Source organism: Somniosus microcephalus, chromosome 6, assembly GCF_052327205.1.
Source record: "Somniosus microcephalus isolate GS21.2 chromosome 6, FLI_Smic_1.0, whole genome shotgun sequence".
Lineage (NCBI taxonomy): Eukaryota > Metazoa > Chordata > Chondrichthyes > Squaliformes > Somniosidae > Somniosus > Somniosus microcephalus.
The window spans coordinates 282172817-282186372 of NC_140992.1; positions in this window are offsets into that span (position 1 = coordinate 282172817).

The following is a 13556-nucleotide window of genomic DNA, read 5'->3' on the forward strand; positions in this document are numbered from 1 at the left end:
CGTCCCAATCTCTCCTCAAACGTCATTCCTGCCATCCCAGGTATCAGTCTGGTGAATCTTCGCTGCACTCTCTCCATGGCAAGAACATCCTCCCTCTGATAAGGCGACCAAAACTGCACACAATACTCAAGGTGTGGTCTCACCAAGGCCCTGCACAACTGCAGCAAGACATCCTTGCTCCTGTACTCGAATCCTCTCGCTATGAAGGCCAACATACCATTTGCCTTCTTAACCGCCTGCTGCACCTGCATACTTACCTTCAGCGACTGGGGCACAAGGACACCCAGGTCTCGTTGCACTTCCCCTTTTCCCAATCTATTGCCGTTCAGATAATAATCTGTCTTCCTGTTTTTGCCACCAAAGTGGATAACCTCGCAATTATCCACATTATACTGCATTTAAGTGATTAATTAAGAAAGGGAAAATAGAATATGAGAGTAAGCTTGCAGGGAACATAAAAACTGACTGTAAAAGCTTTTATAGATATGTGAAGAGAAAAAGATTGGTGAAGTCAAGTGTAGGTCCCTTGCAGTCAGAATCAGGGGAATTTATAATGGGGAACAAAGAAATGGCTGACCAATTAAATACATATTTTGGTTCTGTCTTCACAAAGGAGGACACAAATAACTTCCCAGAGGTGTCGGGGAACATAGGATCTGATGAAAGGGAGGAACTGATAGAAATCAGTATTTGTAGGGAAATGGTGTTAGGGAAATTGATGGGATTGAAGGCCGATAAATCCCCAGGGCCTGATAATCTACATCCTAGGGTACTTAAGGAAGTGGCCCTAGAAATAGTTGATGCTTTGCTGATCATCTTCCAGCATTCGATGGAATCTGGAACAGTACCCATGGATTAGAGGGTAGCTAATGTTACCCCACTATTCAAAAAAGGTGGTAGAGAGAAAATGGGGAATTATAGACCGGTAAGCCTGACATTGGTAGTGGGGAAAATGCTAGAGTCCATTATAAAAGATGTAACAGCAGAGCACTTGGAAAACAGTGACAGGATCGGACAAAGTCAACATGGATTTACAAAAGGTAAATCGTGCTTGACTAATCTACTGGAATTTTTTGAGGATGTAACTGGTAAAATAGATAAGGGAGAACCAGTGGATGTGGTGTATTTGGACTTTCAGAAGGCTTTCGATAAGGTCCCGCATAAGAGATTAGTGTGTAAAGTTAAGGCACACGGGATTGGGGGCAAGGTATTGACTTGGATAGAGAACTGGTTGGCAGACAGAAAGCAAAGAGTTGGAATAAACGGGTCTTTTTCCGAGTGGCAGGCAGTGACTAGTGGGGTACCGCAGGGATCGGTCCTTGGGCCCCAGCTATTCACAATATATATTAATGATCTAGACAATGGATCTAGATGTAATATCTCCAAATTTGCCGATGACAGAAAGCTGGGTGGGCGTGTGTGCTGTGAGGAGGATGCCGAGAAACTCCAGTATGATTTGGACAGGTTGGGTGATCGGGCAAAAGCATGGCAGATGCAATATAATGTGGATAAATGCGAGGTTATCCACTTTGGTGGCAAAAACAGGAAGGCAGATTATTATCTGAATGGCAATAGATTGGGAGAAGGGGAAGTGCAACGAGACCTGGGTGTCCTTGTGCACCAGTCGCTGAAGGTAAGCATGCAGGTGCAGCAGGCAGTTAAGAAGGCAAATGGCATGTTGGCCTTCATAGCGAGAGGATTTGAGTACAGGAACAAGGATGTCTTGCTGCAGTTGTACAGGGCCTTGGTGAGACCACACCTTGAGTATTGTGTGCAGTTTTGGTCGCCTTATCTGAGGAAGGATGTTCTTGCTATGGAAGGAGTTCAGCGAAGATTCACCAGGCTGATACCTGGGATGGCAGGAATGACGTATGAGGAGAGATTGGGTCGATTGGGCTTGTACTTGCTGGAGTTTAGAAGAATGAGAGGGGATCTCATTGAAACTTATAAAATTCTGACAGGACTGGACAGACTAGATGCAGGAAGGATGTTCCCGATGGCAGGGGAGTCCAGAACCAGGGGTCACAGTCTAAGGGTAAGAGGTAGGCCATTTAGGACAGAAATGAGGAGGAATTTCTTCACCCAGAGAGTGGTGAACCTGTGGAATTCTCTACCACAGAAGGCAGTGGAGGCCAATACATTAAATATATTCAAGAAGGAGTTGGATATGTTTCTTCAGGCTAAAGGGATCAAGGGGTATGGGGAGAAAGCAGGGACCGATTACTGAATTTGGATGATCAGCCATGATCGGCTCGAGGGGCCGAATGGCCTACTCCTGCTCCTATCTTCTATATTTACCATGCATCTGCCCAATCACCCAACCTGTCCAAATCATACTGGAGTTTCTCTGCATCCTCCTCACAGCACACACGCCCACCCAGCTTTGTGTCGCCTGCAAACTTGGAGATATTACATCTAGTTCCCTTGTCTAGATCATTAATATATATTGTGACTAGCTGGGGCCCTAGCACCGATCCCTGTGGTACCCCACTAGTCACTGCCTGCCACTTGGAAAAAGACCCGTCTATTCCAACTCTTTGCTTCCTGTCTGCCAACCAGTTCTCTATCCAAGTCAGTACCTTACCCCCAATCCCGTGTGCTCTAACTTTGCACGCTAATCTCTTACGCGGGACCTTATCAAAAGCCTTCTGAAAGTCCAAATACACCACATCCACTGGTTCTCACTTATCTATTCTACCAGTTACATCCTCAAAAAATTCCAGTAGATTAGTCAAGCATGATTTACCTTTTGTAAATCCATGTTGACTTTGTCCGATCCTGTCACTGTTTTCCAAGTGCTCTGCTATTACATCTTTTATAATGGACTCCAGCATTTTCCCCACTACCGATGTCAGTCTTATGTTCATTAATAACTAGACATTCTTATTATGAACACAGCTAGCTTTTGCTAGACACTTTTATTGAGCACATGTGGACCAGGTACAGTATCTGTAGAGGCTTCCATCTTGACTGTTGCCTTGTGGGTAACCTAGTGCCTCATGGGTAATGTAGTCTTAATATACATACAGCTGGGTAGTGTAGTCTTATACATACAGCTATATACAGCTCTACGGCTCCACCTAGTGTCCACTATAGAATGACATGTTATTGATCATTACATCCCCCTTTCTTTGAGGTTTAACAAAATCAATATCAATCAACTTTCAAGAAAACAATAAAGATAATATCAGTAACACTTTTGTTAGTGCTCTACAAACATAAACATTTTCAAAACAGTCAACGCATTTTCAAAGCTTTACATTGTACTCAAAGATTAAGTCTATCAGGCTCTTTTACTTCACGTGTGGATCTTCTCAACACGGGTAAGTCTAATGTGTCTTCATGAGATTGTTCTGGCAGTGAATGACAAGATGCAGTTGCGGCATTGTCATCTATCTGCTCTTGTATAGATCGAGGTCTCCTTGCGATCTTTGTTTGGAGAGGGTTTCAGTGTTTCCTTCACTCTTCATGCCATAACTCTCAATGTCGTCAATGCACTCTCGAAAAACTGCTGGCAGCTGGATCCCATCATACAGCATAGTCCTCTCAGCAGCCTCAGCTAATGGAACACCAAAGATTGGCATGAGGGAAGGAGGAGTATCCACCGGAACTGCTTCCTGCTCTGGTGCAGGCTTCTTCTTTTTCTTTTTCTCTTTCCACTGCTTAACAACATCTGCTGCGGTTATATCTTTGGACTTTTTCTCCTTGTGTTTTTCCTCTTTGTGCTTTTCTTCCTTTGGCTTCTCTTTGACCTTAAAGTCTTTTTCTTTCTTCTTGGAGAAACTAGGCTTTTTGAAGACATGGATACCCTTTGGCCTTTTCATCCTTGATGGGCTCTCTGCTTCACCTGAGTCATCTGGTCTGCTTATGGCACAGTTTATACGGCAGACTCTCTTGACCAGTTCTAAGTCTTCACAAGCTTTGTCACCTAGTAGAGAATCAAGCCCTTCAGCCACAACAGAAAACATGAGATGATGTACTTTGTCTTTGACTGTCACTTTAAGTCTGCATACACCTAAGCTATCTATTTTCTGTCCATTATAGCTCTTCAGTAGTACTGACTTTTTCTGTATTTTGGGCTTTTCTTTCATTTTTTATGTCACTCATACTGATTAAGTTTGCTTTTGCCCCAGTGTCCAGTCTCAATGTAACTAATGCTCCATTTATCTGCAGTGGGATCATCCATTTGTCCACTTTTACTGCATTGACTTTATGTTCAGCATTGTCCATTTCTGAGGGCTGCACATTTTCTGTATCTTTTTTGATACCGTCACATGACACCATTCCTACAAAAAATGTCTCGCTTAAATCAGTGTCCTCAATCACATTAACTTGTTGCCCTTTCGTTGTTTTTACTTTTGAAAAGCATTGTTTGGCAAAGTGATTCTTTCCATTACACTTTGTGCACATTTTTCCAAACGCTGGGCATTGTCTTAACTGGTGTTTGTAACCACAGCGTTTACAATTTAAAATTTCATCCTCCGATTGCTTTTCATTTCTGTTCTGCCCACGTTTCTTCCCCTTGTAGGACACAGCACCGACAGCAGCATTATCACTCATTACAATCGCATCATTATTGATTTCACTGAAAGTCTTTGTGTGCTTTCAAGCTAGCTCGCTGGCTTGGCATATTTTCACTGCATTTTCCAAATTTAGTTCGGTTTCTCTCAACAGACGTTCCCTGACTTTTTTATCATGAATACCAAAAACAATGTGGTCACAAATCATGGATGATTTCAGCTCAGAGAAATTACATGTTTGTGCTTTCAGTTTCAGATCAGTTATAAAGCTATCAAAAGTCTCATTTTGTTGCTGTGTCCGAGAACTGAAGATGTATCTTTCATACGTCTCATTCTTTTTGGGAGAGCAATGTGCATCAAATTTTTTTAGCACATCTTCTAATTTTTCTCTGTTCTCCTCTGGATTAAATACAAATGTATTAAATACCTCTATCGTCTGTGGGCCTGCAACCGTAAGCAGCAACGCTATTTTTCTTGCGTCTGGCTTCGTACCGAATCCAATGGCAGCAATGTAGAGTTCGAATTGTTGTTTAAAAATCTGCCAATTGTAGTCGACATTTCCCTCGAGAGTCAAACGCTCTGGTGGCTTCAAATTCTCCATGTTGCTTTTCACAATTTTCAGCAGATCTTCACCATCCTGGTACCATCTTATGGTCATTAATAACTAGACATTCTTATTAAGAACACAGCTAGCTTTTGCTAGACACTTTTATTGAGCACATGTGGACTAGGTACAGTATCTGTAGAGGCTTCCATCTTGACTGTTGCCTTGTGGGTAGCCTAGTGCCTCATGGGTAATGTAGTCTTAATATACATACAGCTGGGTAGTGTAGTCTTATACATACAGCTATATACAGCTCTACGGCTCCACCTAGTGTCCACTATAGAATGACATGTTATTGATCATTACAAGTCTTACCGGTTGGTCGAAAATGCCCCGTTTTCTCTCTACCACCTTTTTTAAATAGTGCGGTTGATACGCTTATCAATTACTCCATAAAAGGTGATGAATTAGGAAGGTAATGAAAAGGCTTTTATTAACTAAAGAACAGAGCATGCCTCTCGTGGATGACTGGTTCCAAGAAGGAAGTGGGTTGCCGAAACACCCACCTTTATACCTGGTCATGTGGGCGGAGCCAGCTGAGGCATGCATTGGTACACAGCGCCAACCAGAGGTAACAATATGCAATAACAGTGGTTTACCACATTCACCCCTTGTTTAAAATTGAGTCCGGCGGGGTGAAGTGTACTACAAGTTCGTGTAGGTAAGTCTATCAGGAGGCCTTGTCTGACGTCCTGATCGTCGTGGTGGCGGCGGCGGTGGTGCAGTATCCAACGTCGAATCTGGTGTCTGGGTGGTCAACGAAGGGTCCTGGGGCTCCGGCATGCCGTCTACAGGGGTTGGGTTGGGAGGGGTGGTGGGGGATAACGGTGGTAGTTCAGGGGCACCCGAGGGTGCGAGGTCTCGTATGGAGACCGCGTCCTCCCGCCCGTCTGGGTATGCCACGTAGGCATACTGGGGGTTGGCGTGTAGGAGGTTCACCCTCTCGACCAGGGGGTCCGTTTTATGGGTCCTCACGTGCCTCCGCAGAAGGACGGGCCCAGGAGAAGTCAGCCATGTCGGTAGCGAGGTTCCCGATGTGGACTTCCTGGGGAAAACGAACATTTGCTCATGAGGGGTGGCATTAGTGGCAGTACAAAGCAGTGACCGGATGGAGTGGAGCGCCGCAGGGAGGACCTCCTGCCAGCGAGAGGTCGGAAGGCCCTTAGATTTTAAGTCTAAGAGGACGGCCTTCCAAACCGTCGCGTTCTCTCTTTCCACCTGGCCGTTCCCCCGGGGGTTGTAGCTGGTGGTCCTACTCGTAGCAATACCTCTCGCGAGCAGGTGCTGCCGAAGTTCGTCGCTCATGAAAGATGAGCCCCTGTCGCTATGTATATAGCTAGGGAACCCGAACAAGGCGAAGAGGTCATTCAGACATTTGATGACCGTGGTACTGGTCATGTCTGGGCAAGGGATGGCAAACGGGAAACGGGAGTACTCATCAATTATGTTGAGGAAGTACATGTTGCGGTCAGAGGAGGGGAGGGGCCCTTTAAAATCGACGCTCAGGCGCTCGAAGGGGCGAGTGGCCTTGATCAGGCTTGCTCTGTCTGGCCTATAAAAATGCGGTTTGCACTCGGCACAGATTTGGCAGTTCCTGGTCATGGTCCTAACCTCCTCGATGGAGTAGGGCAGGTTACGGGATTTGATGAAATGGAAGAACCTGGTGACCCCCGGGTGGCAGAGGTCATTGTGGAGGGACTGCAGTCTATCAACCTGCGCGTTGGCGCATGTACCACGTGATAGGGCATCTGGGGGCTCATTGAGTTTCCCGGGCCGGTACAAGATATCGTAATTGTAGGTGGAGAGTTCGATTCTCCACCTCAAGATCTTGTCGTTCTTGATTTTGCCCCTCTGCTTATTATTAAACATAAAAGCAACTGAACGCTGGTCAGTGAGAAGGGTAAACCGTTTTCCGGCCAGGTAATGCCTCCAGTGACGCACCGCTTCCACAATAGCCTGGGCCTCCTTTTCGACAGAGGAGTGTCGAGTCTCGGGGCCCTGGAGGGTCCTTGAGAAAAAGGCCACGGGTCTCCCCGCCTGGTTAAGGGTCGCAGCTAGGGCGAAGTCGGATGCATCGCTCTCCACTTGGAAGGGGATGGACTCATCCACTGCATGCATTGTGGCCTTCGCAATATCGCTCTTGATAAGAGTGAAGGCTGCACACGCCTCTGGTGTCAGGGGGAAGGAGGTGGATTTGATGAGGGGTCTGGCTTTGTCCGCATAGTGGGGCACCCACTGGGCATAGTAAGAGAAAAACCCCAGGCATCTCTTCAGTGCTTTTTGGCAGTGGGGGAGGGGGAGCTCCATAAGGGGGCGCATTCTGTCGGGGTCGGGGCCGATGACTCCGTTCTCCACCACGCAGCCGAGAATGGCAAGGCGCTTGGTGCGAAACATACATTTCTCCTTATTGTACGTTAGGTTCAGCCGTTGGGCCGTACGGAGGAATTTTTCGAGGTTAACGTCATGGTCCTGCTGGTCGTGGCCACAGATGGTGACGTTATCCAGATAGGGAAAGGTGGCCTGCAGCGCGTTCTGGTCAACCATCCGGTCCATCTCCCTTTGGAAGACCGAAACCCCGTTGGTGACGCTGAAGGGAACCCTAAGGAAGTGGTAGAGGCGGCCGTTCGCCTCGAAGGCAGTGTACTGGCGGTCCTCATGGCGGATGGGGAGTTGGTGGTATGCTGACTTAAGGTCAATGGTGGAGAATACTTTGTATTGCGCAATCTGATTGACCATATCAGATATGCGAGGAAGGGGGTATGCGTCCAGCTGAGTGTACCGGTTTATGGTTTGGCTGTAGTCAATGACCAGGCGGCATTTGTCGGTGGTTTTAACGACTACAACCTGGGCTCGCCAGGGGCTGGTGCTCCCTTCGATAATGCCCTCCTTCAAGAGCCGCTCCACCTCAGAGCTAATAAAAGCTCTGTCCCCGGCGCTGTACCGCCTGCTCTTGGTAGCGATGGGTTTACAGTCGTGGGTGAGGTTAGCGAACAAGGGAGGGGGGGGGACTTTGAGTGTGGAAAGGCTGCAAGTGGTGTGCGGCGGGCGATTTAAAAGGTGTTGGTTGCAGACTGTGAGTGGGGGGAGGGGTCCACCGTATGCTAATGTGACACTTTTAAGGTGGCACTGAAAATCCAACCCTAGCAGCACGGCAGCGCAAAGACGGGGCAGGACTAGAAGTTTAAAATTTTTATATTCTGTGCCCCTAACCGAAAGGGTCACCACACAGTAGCCGCCGACGTCCATTGAATGGGACTTAGACGCCATAGAAATCCGATGGCGCGTTGGCAGGACCGTGAGGGAGTGGCTACGTACCGTGTCGGGGTGAATAAAACTCTCTGTGCTCCCGCTGTCAAATAGGCAAGTGGTGGCGCGGCCGTTTACCGTGATGTCCATCATGGACCTGGACAGATGATGAGGGAGGGCTTGATCCAGCGTAACGGAGGCCAGTGTATGGCTTAGTGAGTCGATATGGTCGTCCGACGAGACGGTGGTCGAGTCCGGAGACAAAATGGCGGTTGAGTGCGGCGGACAAAATGGCGGCGGCCATGCGGCCGGAGGTGCACAAAATGGCGGATAAGATGGCTGCCCCCACGGTTCGCACGCGGCGCTGCTGGCGTTCGCGGGTTTCCCCCTGCAGGCATTGGCGTAATGGCCTTTCTTCCCGCAGCCCGAGCAGGTAGCGGTCTTAGCCGGGCAGTGCGCTCTAGGGTGTTTTAACTGGCCACAGAAATAGCATTTTTGGGCCTGGTTACGGGGCATCGCTGCAGTTGGTACCGGGGGCGGCGGCCCCAGTTGATTTCGGGACATCGCTGCAGCAGTTGGTACCGGGGGCGGCGGTCCCATGTCCCAAGGTCGCGATGGCCATGGCGCGGCGCCGTTACGTGAGTATGCTTCGAGGTTTCGGTGGGCCGCATCTAACGAGAGCGCAAGGGCTACGGCTGTCTTCAGGTCGAGCTCCTTGCTTTCGAGCAGTCTCTGCTGGGAGTAGTCGGACTGGAGGCCCCAAACGAAGGCATCACAGGTAAGTCCCTCCGCGTGCCCTGCAGCCGTTACCTCCTTACAGTCGCAGTCCCTGCAGAGTGTCTGTAACGCCCGTAAAAATGCCTCTACCGATTCCCCCGGTTGCTGCCTGCGGGATCCCAAGAGGTGTCTGGCGTAAATCGTGTTCACTGGGCGTGTGTATTGCCCTTTTAGTAGTTCGAGGGCCGCCGTGTACGTAGCAGCGTCCCGGATGACTGTATATACTTGAGGGCTCACCTGGGCGGTCAAAACTTTTAGTTTGTTCTCCTCCGATGTCACGGCGGAGGCTTCTAGGAAGGATTCAAAGCAGCTCAGCCAGTGTTCGAAATTGGTCGATGAACCCGCTGCTTGAGGGTCGAGGTCCAGGCATGCTGGTCTGAGGGCTCGCAGCAACGCCTGCTGTTGTTGTTGCTGCTCAGGTGTCGCCATTTTACTTTTAGTTAATAAAATTGATACGCTTATCAATTACTCCATAAAAGGCGATGAATTAGGAAGGTAATGAAAAGGCTTTTATTAACTAAAGAACAGAGCATGCCTCTCGTGGACGACTGGTTCCAAGAAGGAAGTGGGTTGCCGAAACACCCACCTTTATACCTGGTCATGTGGGCGGAGCCAGCTGAGGCATGCATTGGTACACAGCACCAACCAGAGGTAACAATATGCAATAACAGTGGTTTACCACAGCGGTTACATTAGCTATCCTCCAATCCATGGGAACTGTTCCAGAGTCTATAGAATTTTGGAAGATGACCAGCAATGCATCTACTATTTCTAGGGTCACTTCCTTAAGTACCCTAGGATGTAGATTATCAGGCCCTGGGGATTTATTGGCCTTCAATGCCGTCAATTTCCCTAACACCGTTTCCCTACAAATACTGATTTCATTCAATTCCTCCCTCTCATTAGACCCTATGTTCCCCAACATCTCTGGGAGGTTATTTGTGTCCTCCTTTGTGAAGACAGAGCCATTTCTTTGTTCCCCATTATAAATTCTCCCGATTCTGACTGCAAGGGACCTACGCTTGACTTCACCAATCTTTTTCTCTTCACATATCTATAGAAGCTTTTACAGTCAGTTTTTATGTTCCCTGCAAGCTTACTCTCAATCTATTTCCCCCCTCTTAATTAGTCCTCCTTTGCTGAATCCTAAACAGCTCCCAATCCTCAGGTTTGCTGCTTTTTCTGGCCAAATTATATGTCCTCTCCTTGGATCTTATGCTATCCCTAATTTCCATTTTTAGCCACGGTTGAGTCACCTTTTTTGTTTTATTTTTATGACAAACAGTAATGAACAAATTCTGTAGTTCATCCATGCGATCTTTGAATGTTTGCCATTGCCTATCCACCGTCAACCCTTTAAGTAACGTTCCCCAATCCATCCTAGCCAACTCGTGCCTCATACCATCGTAGTTTCCTTTATTTAAATTCAGGACCCAAGTCTCTGAGTCAACTACAGGAAACTTTGTGCTATCCGGCACCGACGGGACCGAGCTGTTGCCGTTCCCTCAAAACTGCCGGACACTCCAGCGCTAATGTTGAAAGATACGGAAGCTTCTGAGCTCTGTATCTGTCAACAAACCCTGTTGCTTAGCAACAGCTTCTAAACAATCCAAGCGTCTCTGTAGCTTAGCAACAGCTTCAGCGAGACCTTGCAGAGCTTGACTGTTGAGGAAAAAAGCAACGAGAAGAAAAAAAACCTAACGAAAACGGCACCTGATTTTTGCCGGTGGCTCGAGCATTCCGGACAGTTAGCCTCCGGATAACACAAAGTTTCCTGTACTTCACTCTCCATCTTAATGAAGAATTCTATCATATTATGATCGCTCCTCCCCAAGGGGCCTCTCCCAACAAGATTGCTAATTAATCCTTTCTCTTTACATAATACCCAGTCTAAGATGGCCTAATCTCTAGTTGGTTCCTCGACATATTGGTCCAGGAAACTCTAATTCGGATGCCCCCTATAATTCCCCGGACTGTGTCTTGTGGCCAGAGGTTGAGCAGTTGGTATTTGTCTGTGTTTTGTTTTCTGATGCCGTGGAGATATTGGTTTGCTGTGAGATTTCTTCCTGTATTATCTATAGCTGTGTTGTGGATCCGGTCAAATTCCCTGAACCCTCCGTTTTTCTCTGCAGCCTCTACTCTTTGTGGAGATGCTGTTGGACGGCTGTCTTGTGGTGGTGGAACGTCCCGTGAAGGACATTAATGCACAGCTGCCTGCACCGGTCCGACAGAAGAAATTCGCCACGTAAATGGGTCCTGGGCCTGAGTTACTTCCAGTTCCCACTATCACTCCTCTTTCTTCACCATCTTTCAGATTACCCGCTGAACTGTCCTCTAAATGTTACATTGGAGTTATGAACTTGTAATATTTTATATGAAATAAATGCTGTGTCAAACTCCAGCCGTGGCCATTGTCCAGTGCTGGCTCACTGATTGATTGTCACTCTACTCTTCCCACTTTCAACAAATGGACTGAATCCAGTGTCATCTACTTGGTCTTTCTCTCCATATCACAGCACCCACCTCCAGCTCCACTGTCACTTTGAATCGACCCCAACTGACCTTTCACCTCTACAGTGGAATCGTCCCCAAGCAACCTGCAGGATTATGGGATGTCGTGGGGAGGGGTCACCTACCACGGTGGCTTTCCTGCTCCTGTTGCACAGTTCACCAGTTCCATCATTTCACAATAAGCCGATAGGAAATGGATACTGCACGGTTAACCTCCAGTTTAATGCGTGTGACGCAGGATTGTGTGCGGACTGTGTTCGGTATTCCTGCTCTGTCTGGTTACCCCTCTGTGCAGCGCCTGCGTTAAAGGTGCAATATAAATCCAAGTTATTGTAGCCTGGAATCTGTTCATTCAGACCATCCCATAGAGGCACTGAGCAGTTGAAGGAGAAGGGTGGGTGGTGACCAAAGGCAGGGCCAGAGAGGTCGGTTTTGAGAAGGCTTTTGAAGGAGGGGAGATGAGTAACAAGGTTGGAGTGGGTTCAGGGTCATGTGGGGGGGTGGGGTTAGGTGTAACTAGGTGGGAGGGTTTAGGGTAACGAGGTGGGGGGGGTGTGATTCAGGAAGAGGGCTTGATTCTCTGCGGCCAAAAGTGGAGCAGGGCGGTGGGGGTGCAACGGGCGAGATTTTCTGTAACATGGGGCTGGAGGTGGGTGCTGTGATCGGGAGGGAAAGGCCATGTAGATGAGCATAAGGTTTTTAATTTCAATGTATTTGCTAACGGGGAGCCAGTGCAGGGGTGACGGGTGTGGAACCTCAAGCAGCATCGATGATGGACACTAGAGTTTTGGACAGGCTGCAATCTGAAGGGCGGAACTGTTGAGGCACTGAAGTGATCCAGTCTGCAGGAGTCATAGCCAAGGATGAGTGTTTCACCAGCACAGGAGGCAAGGTAGGGTAGAGGCTGACGGTGTTACTGGCGGCTGGATTTGAGGTTGAGACTCGGCTCGAGGTCAAATAAAAGATGGGTTGAGTGTCATTAAATTTAGCTTGAGTAAGCAGCCAGGGAGAGGGGCAGCATTGTGGGTTACTGTGTGGAAGTTTTAATGGGAGTTGATCTGAATGACTTCAGTTTTTCTGATGAATTAAAGGAAATTCTTTGTAATCCAATACTTGTTGTTCGATGAGCAGTCGGGCTGCTCACTGGTGATTGTGGAGTTGATGGTTTGAATATTCAGGGAATCAAGGGATATGGGGATAGTGCAGGAAAGTGGGGATAGTGCAGGAAAGTGGAGATGAGGTAGAAGATCAGCCATGATCTTATTGAATGGCGGAGCAGGCTCGAAGGACCAAATGGCCTCCTCCTGCTCCTAATTCTTATGATCTGGCAGAGGGGTAGAGCTAGGAGTCAGTGAAAGCTGACGTGTGTCTATTGGGCCAGCCATGGTATGTGGGGAGAAAAAGCCAGAATTCTGAGAAAGAAATAAAGACTTGCATTTATATATTTATAAATGAGATTTGTGTAATAAAAAATTGCATTTATATAGCACTTTTCATCTCAGGATGTCTCAAAGCATTTACTGCAGCCACTGTTACGACAGCAAAAGCAGCAGCCAGTTTATGAAAGACACGGCATTGGGCAAAGCCAGAGGAGGGACAGGGCGTGGCGATCCCAGCATAAGAGGTGGCGGCTCTGTGTCTCAGTTCCACTCTCCTGCTCTGTCTCCATAACCCTTCAACCTCCTCTGGCTAAAGTGATGTTGCTGTATAGAAGTCGAACTCCTTGGCTATTTGAGGCCCACAATCCCGACATCACTGATCACAGGGTGAGCAGTGAGCTTCTCTCCGTGTTTGAAAGCGATACAATTGAACGCTGCCATATTCTTGGGCAAGATATTGTTCCGTAGAGAAGGGGGCGGGCATGGATGGGACATGAATCTTCGAAGAGGGGCTCAGCC